Raw genomic sequence first — 14,335 nt, 5'->3', positions numbered from 1 at the left:
TAAACAGTGATGATTGACAATTTTTGCAATACTGTTAACAGAAATATGATTGCTGACAACAATTGGCTAGGTGGGCCAGGCTCACAGCAGGCTGCAAGGCAGGAGGAAAGTGCTATTCAATGGCACCAGCAAACTGAGGATTCAAATCACAGCAACTATTACCAAAAATTTAAATTTTTAATTATTAGAATACTGTCACAACAAATATGATTGGTGTAAATATTTTTTAAGTAGGCCTGGCACACAGGCTTGGAAGGCTGTAGAAAAGTGCAATTCTAGGGCACGAGCAAACTCAGGATTAAGATTATCAACAATCAAGATTTTTTTAATTTTAATTAGTAACTATACTGTGACCAAAAATTAGGATTGGTGTAAATAGTTGGCAAGACGGCCTTGCACAAAAGGATGGCAGGCAGGAGGTAGATGCAATTCAAGGACACTAGGAGACTGATTACTGACAGTCTAAACAGTGATGATTGACAATTTTTGCAATACTGTTAACAGAAATATGATTGCTGACAACAATTGGCTAGGTGGGCCTGGCTCACAGCAGGCTGCAAGGCAGGAGGAAAGTGCTATTCAATGGCACCAGCAAACTGAGGATTCAAATCACAGCAACTATTACCAAAAATTTTAATTTTTAATTATTAGAATACTGTCACAACAAATATGATTGGTGTAAATATTTTTTAAGTAGGCCTGGCACACAGGCTTGGAAGGCTGTAGAAAAGTGCAATTCTAGGGTACGAGCAAACTGAGGATTAAGTTCATCAACAATCAAGATTTTTTTTAATTTTAATTATTAACTATACTGTGACAAAAAATTAGGATTGGTGTAAATAGTTGGCAAGACGGCCTGGCACAAAAGGATGGCAGGCAGGAGGTAGATGCAATTCAAGGACACTAGGAGACTGATTACTGACAGTCTAAACAGTGATGATTGACAATTTTTGCAATACTGTTAACAGAAATATGATTGCTGAAAACAATTAGCTAGGTGGGCCTGGCTCACAGCAGGCTGCAAGGCAGGAGGAAAGTGCTATTCAATGGCACCAGCAAACTGAGGATTCAAATCACAGCAACTATTACCAAAAATTTAAATTTTTAATTATTAGAATACTGTCACAACAAATATGATTGGTGTAAATATTTTTTAAGTAGGCCTGGCACACAGGCTTGGAAGGCTGTAGAAAAGTGCAATTCTAGGGCACGAGCAAACTGAGGATTAAGATCATCAACAAGCAAGATTTTTTTAATTTTAATTAGTAACTATACTGTGACCAAAAATTAGGATTGGTGTAAATAGTTGGAAAAACGGCCTGGCACAAAAGGATGGCAGGCAGGAGGTAGATGCAATTCAAGGACACTAGGAGACTGATTACTGACAGTCTAAACAGTGATGATTGACAATTTTTGCAATACTGTTAACAGAAATATGATTGCTGACAACAATTGGCTAGGTGGGCCTGGCTCACAGCAGGCTGCAAGGCAGGAGGAAAGTGCTATTCAATGGCACCAGCAAACTGAGGATTCAAATCACAGCAACTATTACCAAAAATTTTAATTTTTAATTATTAGAATACTGTCACAACAAATATGATTGGTGTAAATATTTTTTAAGTAGGCCTGGCACACAGGCTTGGAAGGCTGTAGAAAAGTGCAATTCTAGGGCACGAGCAAGCTGAGGATTAAGTTCATCAACAATCAAGATTTTTTTTAATTTTAATTAGTAACTATACTGTGACAAAAAATTAGGATTGGTGTAAATAGTTGGCAAGACGGCCTGGCACAAAAGGATGGCAGGCAGGAGGTAGATGCAATTCAAGGACACTAGGAGACTGATTACTGACAGTCTAAACAGTGATGATTGACAATTTTTGCAATACTGTTAACAGAAATATGATTGCTGACAACAATTAGCTAGGTGGGCCTGACTCACAGCAAGCTGCAAGGCAGGAGGAAAGTGCTATTCAATGGCACCAGCAAACTGAGGATTCAAATCACAGCAACTATTACCAAAAATTTAAATTTTTAATTATTAGAATACTGTCACAACAAATATGATTGGTGTTAATAATTTTTAAGTAGGCCTGGCACACAGGCTTGGAAGGCTGTAGAAAAGTGCAATTCTAGGGCACGAGCAAACTGAGGATTAAGATTATCAACAATCAACATTTTTTTAATTTTAATTAGTAACTATACTGTGACCAAAAATTAGGATTGGTGTAAATAGTTGGCAAGACGGCCTTGCACAAAAGGATGGCAGGCAGGAGGTAGATGCAATTCAAGGACACTAGGAGACTGATTACTGACAGTCTAAACAGTGATGATTGACAATTTTTGCAATACTGTTAACAGAAATATGATTGCTGACAACAATTGGCTAGGTGGGCCTGGCTCACAGCAGGCTGCAAGGCAGGAGGAAAGTGCTATTCAATGGCACCAGCAAAATTTTTAATTATTAGAATACTGTCACAACAAAAATGGACACTAACAATACTATTACACCAATTGAGTGGTGGCACTGTGAAAGTGGGCACAGTATACGCTGTGAGACTGACAACAACAAAAAAGACAGATGTTTTAAAAATCACAAATTGTTAATTTTTTTAAATATTACAACTTACAAGTACTGTGGCAACAAATATGATTGCTTGGCACTATTTGGCAAATGGGCCTGTCTGGCACACACGCTGGGAGAAAGGAAACTGCAATTCAATGGCACTAGGAGACTGAAGAATCACAGTCAAAACAGTTATGATTAACAAAAATTCCAATCCTGTTCCAATAAATATGAGTGGTGGAACTAATTGGCTAGTTGGGACTGGCACACAGGCAGGCAGGCAGGAGGAAAGTGCAATTCAATGGCACAAGCAAACTGAGGATTAAGATCAACAATCAAATTTTTTTTAATTTTAATTAGTAACTATACTGTGACAACAATTATGATTGGTGTAAATAGTTGGCAAGACGGCCTGGCACAAAAGGATGGCAGGCAGGAGGTAGATGCAATTCAAGGACACTAGGAGACTGATTACTGACAGTCAAAACAGTGATGATTGACAATTTTTGCAATACTGTTAAAAGAAATATGATTGCTGGCAACAATTGGCTAGGTGGGCCTGGCTCACAACAGGCTGCAAGGCAGCAGGAAAGTGCTATTCAATGGCACCAGCAAACTGAGGATTCTCAACAACTATTACCAACAATTTTAATTTGTAATTATTAAGAATACTGTCACAACAACTATGATTGGTGTAAATATTTTTCAAGTAGGCCTGGCACACAGGCTTGGAAGGCTGTAGAAAAGTGCAATTCTAGGGCACGAGCAAACTGAGGATTAAAATCAACACTAAAATTTTTTTTTATTTAACCCCTTAACGACCAAGGACGTGCAGGGTACGTCCTCAAAAAAAAGGCAGTTAACGCCTGAGGACGTACCCTGCACGTCCTCGGTGTGGAAAGCAGCTGGAAGCGATCCTGCTCGCTTCCAGCTGCTTTCCGGTTATTGCAGTGATGCCTCGATATGGAGGCATCCTGCAATAACCTTAAATGGCCATCCGATGCAAAGAGAGCCACTCTGTGGCCCTCTCTGCACCGGACATCGGAGGCCGGTATCGTTGGTGGGTGGGAGCGGACTTGGGAGGCGGGTGGGCGGCCATCGATGCGCCGTGTAATGTGCAGCGGGGCGGGATCGGGGGCGGGAGCGCGCGTGCATGGGGGGTGGCGGGCGGGCACGTGCACGGGGTGGGAGCGGGAGGGAACCGCTATATTACAGAAAAAAAAATCTGAAAATAGCTATAATAAAAATGTTCCATAAAGTTTCTAAGTGATCTGCAACTGGTGGGAGGTTGGGGGGGGGGCGGGGGGACAGCTACACTACAGAAAAGGGGATTTTTAAAAAAAAAAAGATTCCTTTTTTTACTAAACTGGGTACTGGCAGACAGCTGCCAGTACCCAAGATGGCGCCCGCTAAGGCAGAGGGGGAGGGTTAGAGAGCTGTTTGGTGTGGGATCAGTGAGGTTGGGGGCTAAGGGGGATACTACAAAGCAGCATATGTAAATATGCTTAAAAAAACCTAAAAAAACACAAATATACCTTTTATTTTAGTACTGGCAGAGTTTCTGCCAGTACTTAAGATGGCGGGGACAATTGTGGGGTGGGGGAGGGAAGAGAGCTGTTTGGGAGGGATCAGGGGGTCTGATGTTTCAGGTGGGAGGCTGAGCTCTACACTAAAGCTAAAATTAACCCTGCAAGCTCCCTACAAGCTACATAATTAACCCCTTCACTGCTAGCCATAATACACGTGTGATGTGCATCGGCATTTAGTGGCCTTCTAATTAACAAAAAGCAACGCCAAAGCCCTATATGTCTGCTATTTCTGAACAAAGGGGATCCCAGAGAAGCATTTACAACCATTTGTGCCATAATTGCACAAGCTGTTTGTAAATGATTTCAGTGAGAAACCTAAAATTGTGAAAAATTTAACGTTTTTTTTTAATTTGATCGCATCTGGCGGTGAAATGGTGGCATGAAATATACCAAAATGGGCCTAGATCAATACTTTGGGTTGTCTACTACACCACACTAAAGCTAAAATTAACCCTAGAAGCTCCCTACATGCTCCCTAATTAACCCCTTCACTGCGGGGCATAATACACGTGTGGTGCGCAATGGCATTTAGCGCCCTTCTAATTACCAAAAAGCAACAACAAAAGCCATACATGTCTGCTATTTCTGAACAAAGGGGATCCCAGAGAAGAATTTACAACCATTTATGCCATAATTGCACAAGTTGTTTGTAAATAATTTCAGTGAGAAACCTAAAGTTTGTGAACAAAATTGTGAAAAAGTGAACAATTTTTTTTTATTTGATTGCATTTGGCAGTGAAATGGTGGCATGAAATATACCAAAATGGGCCTAGATCAATACTTTGGGGTGTCTTCTAAAAAAATATATATACATGTCAAGGGATATTCAGGGATTCCTGAAAGATATTAGTGTTCCAATGTAACTAGCGCTAATTTTGAAAAAAAGGGGTTTGGAAATAGCAAAGTGCTACTTGTACTTATGGCCCTATAACTTGCAAAAAAAGCAAAGAACATGTAAACATTGGGTATTTCTTAACTCAGGACAAAATTTAGAAACTATTTAGCATGGGTGTTTTTTGGTGGTTGTAGATGTGTAACAGATTTTGGGGGTCAAAGTTAGAAAAAGTGTGTTTTTTTCCATTTTTTCCTCATATTATATAATTTTTTTTATAGTTAATTATAAGATATGATGAAAATAATGGTATCTTTAGAAAGTCCACTTAATGGCGAGAAAAACGGTATATAATATGTGTGGGTACAGTAAATGAGTAAGAGGAGAATTACAGCTAAACACAAACACTGCAGAAATGTAAAAATAGCCTTGGTCCCAAACGGACAGAAAATGGAAAAGTGCTGCGGTCATTAAGGGGTTAAATTAATAACTATGCTGTCTGTGACAACAATTATGATTGGTGTAAATAGTTGGCTAGACGACTAGACGGCCTGGCACAAAAGGCTGGCAGTGGCAGGCAGGAGGTAAATGAAATTCAATGGCACTAGGAGACTGAATATTTGCAGTCCAAAAAATTAGGATTTTTTTTTTTTAATTACTGTTACAAGAATTGTGATTGGTGCCACTAATTGGCTACTTGGGCCTGGCAGACAGGCTGGCAGATATGAGTCGTGGATGGTAGGTAGGGCAGCAATTTAATACAGTATGCTGTGTAAGTGACAAAAACACAGGACTGATAGAAAATTAAGTTACATTACACTAGCAAAATATTTTAAAATTTTAGATTTTAATAATAAAATTATGTTAAGAAGTGCAATGCACATATGACTCTATGAGTGGTCGCACTGGCTGGCTGCTACGTAGGGCAGCAATTATAACAACAGTATGCTGTGTAAGTCAGATAGACAGTTAGACACAGGCCTGATAGAAAATACAATTAGATTACACTAGCATAATGATTTAAAGACTTTTTTTTGGAAATTTTAAGAAAAAGGTTCAGCACATACATATGAGTCGTGGCTGATAGCCTTGGAAGGGCAGCTATTAAAAACAGTAGGCTCTGTAAGTCGGATACACACACGCCTGATAGAAAATACTATTAGATTACACTAGAAAAATGATTGAAATTATTTTTTTGGGGGGGAATTAAAAAAAGGTTAAACACATATGAGTTGTCGCTCATAGACTAGGGAGGGCAGCAAGTAAACACAGTAGGCTCTCTATGTCAGCAAAACACACAGGCCAGATAGAAAATTATATTAGATTACACTAGCAAACAAATTTAAACTTTTTTTTATATTAAAATTAAGGTGAAGGAGAATAGATATGAGTGCTGAGTGGCTGCCTGGCACAGACCAATTAACCAAAAGACTGAAAAAAGAGGTATATTAATGCTGAGTGAGCCTGACAGACACAGGCATGATAGTAAATGTAATTAGATTACACTAGCAAAATTTTATTTATTTTTTTTATTTTTTTTTTAATTTAAAATAATGTTATAAACGGATATTAACACTGGTGGCTGCTGGCTGCCACAGAGCAATGAACCAGAGTATATGCTGTGTGACACTGGCCTGATAGAAAATGAAAAAAAATTACACTAGAAAAATAATTATATTTCTCTTGTTAAGTGTATCCAGTCCACGGATCATCCATTACTTATGGGATATTCTCCTTCCCAACAGGAAGTTGCAAGAGGATCACCCACAGCAGAGCTGCTATATAGCTCCTCCCCTAACTGTCATATCCAGTCATTCTCTTGCAAGCCTCAACCAAGATGGAGGTCGTAAGAGGAGTGTGGGCATGAAGGAACGGCCCCCTATCCGGTGACGGATCTAGTAGGGGGCAGACTTTCTCTCTTCGCCCAGGCATGGGCAAGAGATGTTCAGGATCCCTGGGCATTGGAGATCATATCTCAGGGATATCTTCTGGACTTCAAAGCTTCCCCTCCACAAGGGAGATTTCATCTTTCAAGGCTATCTGCAAATCAGATAAAGAAAGAGGCATTCCTACGCTGTGTGCAAGACTAGTTATGGGAGTGATCCATCCAGTTCCGCGGACGGAACAAGGACAGGGTTTTTATTTAAATCTGTTTGTGGTTCCCAAAAAAGAGGGAACCTTCAGACCAATTTTGGATCTAAAGATCTTAAACAAATTCCTCAGAGTTCCATCTTTCAAAATGGAAACTATTCGGACCATCCTACCCATGATCCAAGAAGGTCAGTACATGACCACAGTGAACTTAAAGGATGCCTACCTTCACATACCGATTCACAAAGATCATCATTGGTTTCTAAGGTTTGCCTTTCTAGACAGGCATTACCAATTTGTAGCTCTTCCCTTCGGGTTGGCTACAGCCCCGAGAATCTTTACAAAGGTTCTGGGCTCACTTCTGGCGGTTCTAAGACCGCGAGGCATAGAGGTGGCTCCGTGTCTAGACGACATCCTGATACAGGCGTCAAGCTTTGAAGTTGCCAAGTCTCATACAGAGATAGTTCTGGCATTTCTGAGGTCGCACGGGTGGAAAGTGAACAAGGAAAAGAGTTCTCTATCCCCACTCACAAGAGTCTCCTTCTTAGGGACTCTTATAGATTCTGTAGAAATGAAAATTTACCTGACGGAGTCCAGGTTATCAAAACTTCTAAATGCTTGCCGTGTTCTTCACTCCATTCCGCGCCCTTCGGTAGCTCAGTGTATGGAGGTAATCGGCTTAATGGTAGCGGCAATGGACATAGTGCCATTTGCGCGCCTTCATCTCAGACCGCTGCAATTATGCATGCTGAGTCAGTGGAATGGGAATTACACAGATTTGTCCCCTCTGCTAAATCTGGATCAAGAGACCAGAGATTCTCTTCTCTGGTGGTTGTCTCAGGTACACCTGTCCAAGGGTATGACCTTTCGCAGGCCAGATTGGACAATTGTAACAACCGATGCCAGCCTTCAGGTTGGGGTGCAGTCTGGAATTCCCTGAAGGCACAGGGATCGTGGACTCAGGAGGAGATACTCCTTCCAATAAATATTCTGGAGTTAAGAGCAATATTCAATGCTCTTCTGGCTTGGCCTCAGTTAGCAACACTGAGGTTCATCAGATTTCAGTCGGACAACATCACGACTGTGGCTTACATCAACCATCAAGGGGGAACCAGGAGTTCCCTAGCGATGTTAGAAGTCTCAAATATAATTCGCTGGGCAGAGTACCACTCTTGCCACCTGTCAGCAATCCATATCCCAGGCATGGAGAACTGGGAGGCGGATTTTCTAAGTCTTCAGACTTTCCATCCGGGGGAGTGGGAACTCCATCCGGAGGTGTTTGCTCAGTTGATTCATCGTTGGGGCAAACCAGAGTTGGATCTCATGACGTCTCGCCAGAACGCCAAGCTTCCTTGTTACGGATCCAGGTCCAGGGACCCAGAAGCGATGCTGATAGATGCTCTAGCAGCGCCTTGGTTCTTCAACCTGGCTTATGTGTTTCCACCGTTTCCTCTGCTCCCTCGACTGATTGCCAAAATCAAACACCAGAGAGCATCGGTGATTCTGATAGCACCTGCGTGGCCATGCAGGACTTGGTATGCAGACCTAGTGGACATGTCATCCTTTCCACCATGGACTCTGCCTCTAAGACAGGACCTTCTGATACAAGGTCCTTTCAATCATCCAAATCTAATTTCTCTGAGACTGACTGCATGGAGATTGAACGCTTGATTCTATCAAAGCGTGGCTTCTCCGAGTCAGTCATTGATACTTTAATACAGGCACGAAAGCCTGTTACCAGGAAAATCTACCACAAGATATGGAGTAAATATCTTTATTGGTGTGAATCCAAGAATTACTCATGGAGTAAGGTTAGGATTCCTAGAATATTGTCTTTTCTCCAAGAGGGCTTGGACAAAGGATTATCAGCTAGTTCCTTAAAGGGACAGATTTCTGCTCTGTCTATTCTTTTGCACAAGCGTCTGGCAGAGGTTCCAGACGTCCAGGCATTTTGCCAGGCTTTGGTTAGAATTAAGCCTGTGTTTAAACTTGGTTCTTAAAGTTCTTCAAGGAGTTCCGTTGGAACCCCTTCATTCCATTGATATTAAAATTTTATCTTGGAAAGTTCTGTTTTTGATGGCTATTTCCTCGGCTCGAAGAGTCTCTGAGCTATCTGCCTTACAATGTGATTCTCCTTATCTGATTTTTCATGCAGATAAGGTAGTCCTGCGTACCAAACCTGGGTTTTTACCTAAGGTGGTTTCTAACAAGAATATCAATCAAGAGATTGTTGTTCCATCATTGTGTCCTAATCCTTCTTCAAAGAAGGAACGTCTTTTACATAATCTGGACGTAGTCCGTGCCTTGAAGTTTTACTTACAAGCTACTAAAGATTTTCGTCAAACATCTACCCTGTTTGTCGTTTACTCTGGACAGAGGAGAGGTCAAAAAGCTTTGGCAACCTCTCTTTCCTTTTGGCTTCGGAGCATAATACGCCTAGCCTATGAGACTGCTGGACAGCAGCCCCCTGAAAGGATTACAGCTCATTCTACTAGAGCTGTGGCTTCCACCTGGGCCTTTAAAAATGAGGCCTCTGTTGAACAGATTTGCAAGGCCGCGACTTGGTCTTCGCTTCACACTTTTTCCAAATTTTCCAAATTTTATACTTTTGCTTCTTCGGAGGCTGTTTTTGGGAGAAAGGTTCTTCAGGCAGTGGTTCCTTCTGCTTAATCCTGCCTTGTCCCTCCCATCATCCGTGTAGCTTTGGTATTGGTATCCCATAAGTAATGGATGATCCGTGGACTGGATACACTTAACAAGAGAAAACATAATTTATGCTTACCTGATAAATTTATTTCTTTTGTAGTGTATCCAGTCCACGGCCCGCCCTGTCCTTTTAAGGCAGGTCTAAATTTTAATTAAACTACAGTTACCACTGCACCCTATGGTTTCTCCTTTCTCTGTTTGTTTTCGGTCGAATGACTGGATATGACAGTTAGGGGAGGAGCTATATAGCAGCTCTGCTGTGGGTGATCCTCTTGCAACTTCCTGTTGGGAAGGAGAATATCCCATAAGTAATGGATGATCCGTGGACTGGATACACTACAAATTTATCAGGTAAGCATAAATTATGTTTTTTGGGTTAGTTAAATTTAAACTAATGTTGTTAGGGAGATATCAGTGGTGGCAGTAGTCACAGCATATGCTGTGAGCCTTAAACACACAGCTGAAAGCCAGGCAAATGCTAATAAAAAAAAAACAAAAAAAAAACGGCACAAAATATAGCCCTAAAAAGGGCTTTTTGGGGTGCTGTGCTTGCAGCAGAGATGAGTGGAGTCCTTCTGGACTGTAAATACACTAGCCTAGCTATGTTTTTCCTATTAATGTCAGGAGCAAAAACACAACACGTCCTCTCATTAAAAAGCAAGGTCGTTATGAGTCTAAAATGGCTGATTCCGAGTAGCTGGGAGTGTCTGTGAGGGAGTGTCTGATGTTGATTGGCTCTAATGTGTCAGGCGGCTGTGACATAAAGGGTCAAAGTTTCCACAATGATGACACATAGGGGCGGATCGAACATCGCCATGTGTTCGCCCACAAACGCGAACGCGAACAAGCTATGTTCGCTGTGAACCATTCGCGGGCGAACAGTTCGGGACATAACTAGTCACCAGTGTCAGTTTGGAGTTTCTGCTGCTAGTGCTAACATCACCGTCACCATACAATGGCGCATCAGGTCTCGCATGTGTAATGTTGCTTGACTTTAATTGCAGTATTGTGTTGAGACATCAGCATATATTTTGGAAATGATGCAGATGTGTGGCATATGCATCCTGATTAAAGTTTCAACTATAAATCCCCACAAACCCTATCATCTGTGCTTGTACTGCATGTTCTGAATGTAATGTCTAAAAGTACTATTTGTTCTTGTAAACCATGTTCCTTTGTACCCTTACCCTGGGAGAGGTGATGATTTTGGCACTAGGCAGAGAGTGAGGGGAGAGCACCAGGTATTTACCCATATTCTTTTGTACCCTTACCACTTGCCTGTCTCCTCTACTAAACTTCTCCGCTTTTCCTGGCTACACCTTTCCTGGCTACTTTCTTTTCTGAATCCCTTTTGGCATTACGGTCAGTTTTGATTTAGAAGAGCTCACCCTGAAAGCCTCCTCTCTCTTCTGAAGGACCAATATTAATGCAGATGACAAATTAGCTAAGTTACTGAAGAGAGGTTTATTGGAATAAGAGACGTGATGGAGAATTGTTTGTAGAGAAATAGGTCCATATAATTATATGTGTGACTAATCAAGTTTACCAAGATATTATATTGATGTATTATTTTGTCTATATACGATCGGAGTGATTGACACCTGCTAGAGGCCAAGTGGCCGCGAATGTGCAGGGGTCGGAATTGCACAGCGTATTCCGTCGGCATTTAGTGATGTCCGTCTGCCATTTGTTAAAACAGCCCCATAAAGTAAAGTGAAATATGTTAATCCCATAGGAACATATTAAAAATTATAAATACAATACAATATAGAAATTCCACATCAAGTAAATGATCAATAAAAAAGGATAATGTTAGACAAATCTCCTTTTTTTCCTCAGTCCTGCCCTCTGTTCAGATTTTGTATTCTCATGGCTTCATTTATTAGCTCACCTTTTCAATTCCTCATTAAATAACCCACAGACAGATAATAAACTAGAGAAAAGTAATGATCACATCCAGGACATCAGAAAAATGTGCAATCACACGCAATGCAATAAAAAGTTAAAAAGTAACCAATATTTAAAGATAAGTTAAACAATAAAATGTAAAATGTGCATTAGAGATATTGGAATGTGTGTAACAATAATGCACATAGCTACTTACAAGACAGAATTCCAAAGCATAATGACACAGAGTTCTCTTGCTGAGAACAAAACTTAAAGGGACATTATACACTTGTTTTTTCTTTGCATAATTGGTTTGTAGATGATCCATTTATATAGCCTATACGGGGTTTTTTTATGTATAGTTTTGCTTATTTTTAAATAACATTGTTCTGATTTTCAGACTCCTAACCAAGCCCCAGAGTTTTAGGAGCATTCCAATATATACCTACTCCAGCTTTCTCCTGGAAGGGAGGGGGGGGGGAGTGTCTGTAATTTCCCACTTAAAGTGGGTTTTCTAACTAACTACCTTTTTAACAGAGCTAAACTGGGAGCTTCTAAGTAAGTTTTTAAACAGTTTTATACTGGATTTTTATATCAGTATCTGTGCATATTATTCTTTACAGTAGTGTCTATTACATGCAGTTTTATGAAAATGAGTGTATACTGTCCCTTTAAAGGAACACTACAGTCAAAATTAAACATTCATGATTCAGAATGGATAAAGCACACAATTGTAAACAACTTTCCAATTTATTTTCATTATGAATTAAAAAAAAGTGCACAGATTTTTATATGCACACTTTCTGAGGCACCAGCTCATACTGAGCATGTGCAAGATTCACAGGATATACATATATGTATTTTGTGATTGGCTGATGGTTGTCACATGATGCAGGGGGTAGGAAAAGGGCACTGACTTTGACATTTGACAGAAAAAAATCTACTTCTCATTTGAAATTCAGACTAGGTGCTTTTGTGTTGCCTTTTTAATGCTACTGTATTTAATGGTCCTTTAAATGTAATTGAACAGAAACTTTGATTAGTAAAACACGTCAAAATACTAAACAAACTGATTAAAGGGACACAAAGGGCCAAATCTGAATCTCACAGTAAATTTTGCACATCCATTGCAACTTGTAGGTAGGCGACACACAGGTGCATTCTCCTTAAATAGGTTCCTAGTGGCTACACATTACTGCCAGCACTCAGACCAAGGCCATCGCATTGTGGTAATGGCAATAGTTTCATGCTGGGCTGAAATCTCTTTTACTTATGTACATTGCCTGATTCGTACATTCAGTACACAAACAAATAATCGAACAGCAGCTGACATGAATTAAAAAGAATAAAGAAACAATATATTAATGAAAATATTTAATACATTATTTTATTCTTTTAAGGCAAACAGAACAACTCAATAAACCCTCTACACAGCACTATACTACCCCTAAAGTGCTATTAGCCTCATCGCAAACTAAACCCATACTACACTATTAACCCCTAAAGCCACATAGCCCCCATCGCAAACTAAGCACCCAACACTATTAACTCCTAAAGTGCCATAAGACCCATGGATTACTTTTTTGTGGATTACCTTTTTTTTCTAAATTACCCTTTCATGTTTTAGGTTTAAGACAGATCAAGAAAAGAAGAGAAGACTTTGGATGGTGAGTAAAGAACATTTATTGTTGATGTTTACTATTGTTGATGTTTACTGTTGTTTTTTGTGATAAGGGCTTTAGTTTAGTATATGTTTTTTATTTTGTAGTTTAGTTATAGTATATTTATATTTTATGGGGGTTTTTTAGTGTTTTTTTATCTTTAAAAGTATAATGTTCTTTGTAACTTAGGGGTCTTAGTTTAGGCATCTTGTCTTGGGGGTTAGCAGGTATGAAGTTAATAGACTTAGTTTGTCATGGTGGTTATGGCACTTTATGGGGTTAATAATGTAGTGGGATTAGTTTGCGATGGGGGTTATGGTTCTTTAGGGGTTAATAGTGTAGTGGGCTTAGTTTGTAATGGGTTATGTTGCTTTATAGGTTAATAGTACAGTGGGCTTAGTTTGTGATTAGGGTATGTTATTTTAGATAATAGAGTAGTGGGCTTAGTTTGCAAAGGGGGTTATGGCACTTTAGGGGTTAATAGTGGTGTAGTGGGCTTAGTTTGTGATGGGGATTAGGGCAGTTTAGGGGTTAATAGTGTAGTGGGCTTAGTTTGTGATGGGGGTTATGGCAGATACATTAGTAGGCAATGAATAATACACTTTTAGGAGCTGTAGGGATATGGGTATATTATACATGTATAAACAATGCTTTATTTATCTGTATTTTAGTGAATAATGTGATTGTCAGCCGCATAAGATCAGTCTAGGATTAGACCCAATTGCTATAGTGAAATTAATAGACACACTAGCACACTGAGGAATTCCCATGACATTACCCACATTCAGAAAGCAATGAGAGATTTTAGTGCAGTATTCACAGAAAATAAACTGATCACTTACAGTTGATCTTCAGAAAAACAAATGTTCTGCTAAGAAGGAGTTAAAGGCAGGAATCCGTATACAGGCAAAGGTATGTTCAGAAGCTTGGTCAGGCAAGGCAGAGGTCTGAAACACTTTAAGGCAGACTAAGGGTTATCCAGAGAAAGGTCAGGCAAGGCAGAGGT

General features: G+C 40.0%; 1 long non-coding RNA gene across 1 annotated transcript in view; it reads left to right on the top strand.

Annotated features, from left to right (window-relative positions):
• The window catches only part of LOC128655438 (uncharacterized), a 158,199-nt gene that overhangs the window by 123,385 nt on the left and 20,479 nt on the right, over positions 1–14,335 (top strand). The window contains exon 2 of the long non-coding RNA XR_008401795.1: positions 13,296–13,335. This is a non-coding gene — a long non-coding RNA (uncharacterized LOC128655438). The remainder of the gene's footprint in view (positions 1–13,295; positions 13,336–14,335) is intronic.

Source organism: Bombina bombina, chromosome 4 (assembly GCF_027579735.1).
Source record: "Bombina bombina isolate aBomBom1 chromosome 4, aBomBom1.pri, whole genome shotgun sequence".
Taxonomy (NCBI): Eukaryota; Metazoa; Chordata; class Amphibia; order Anura; family Bombinatoridae; genus Bombina; species Bombina bombina.
Note: the sequence above shows the minus strand (reverse complement) of the source record. Positions and strands in the feature narration are given on the sequence as shown.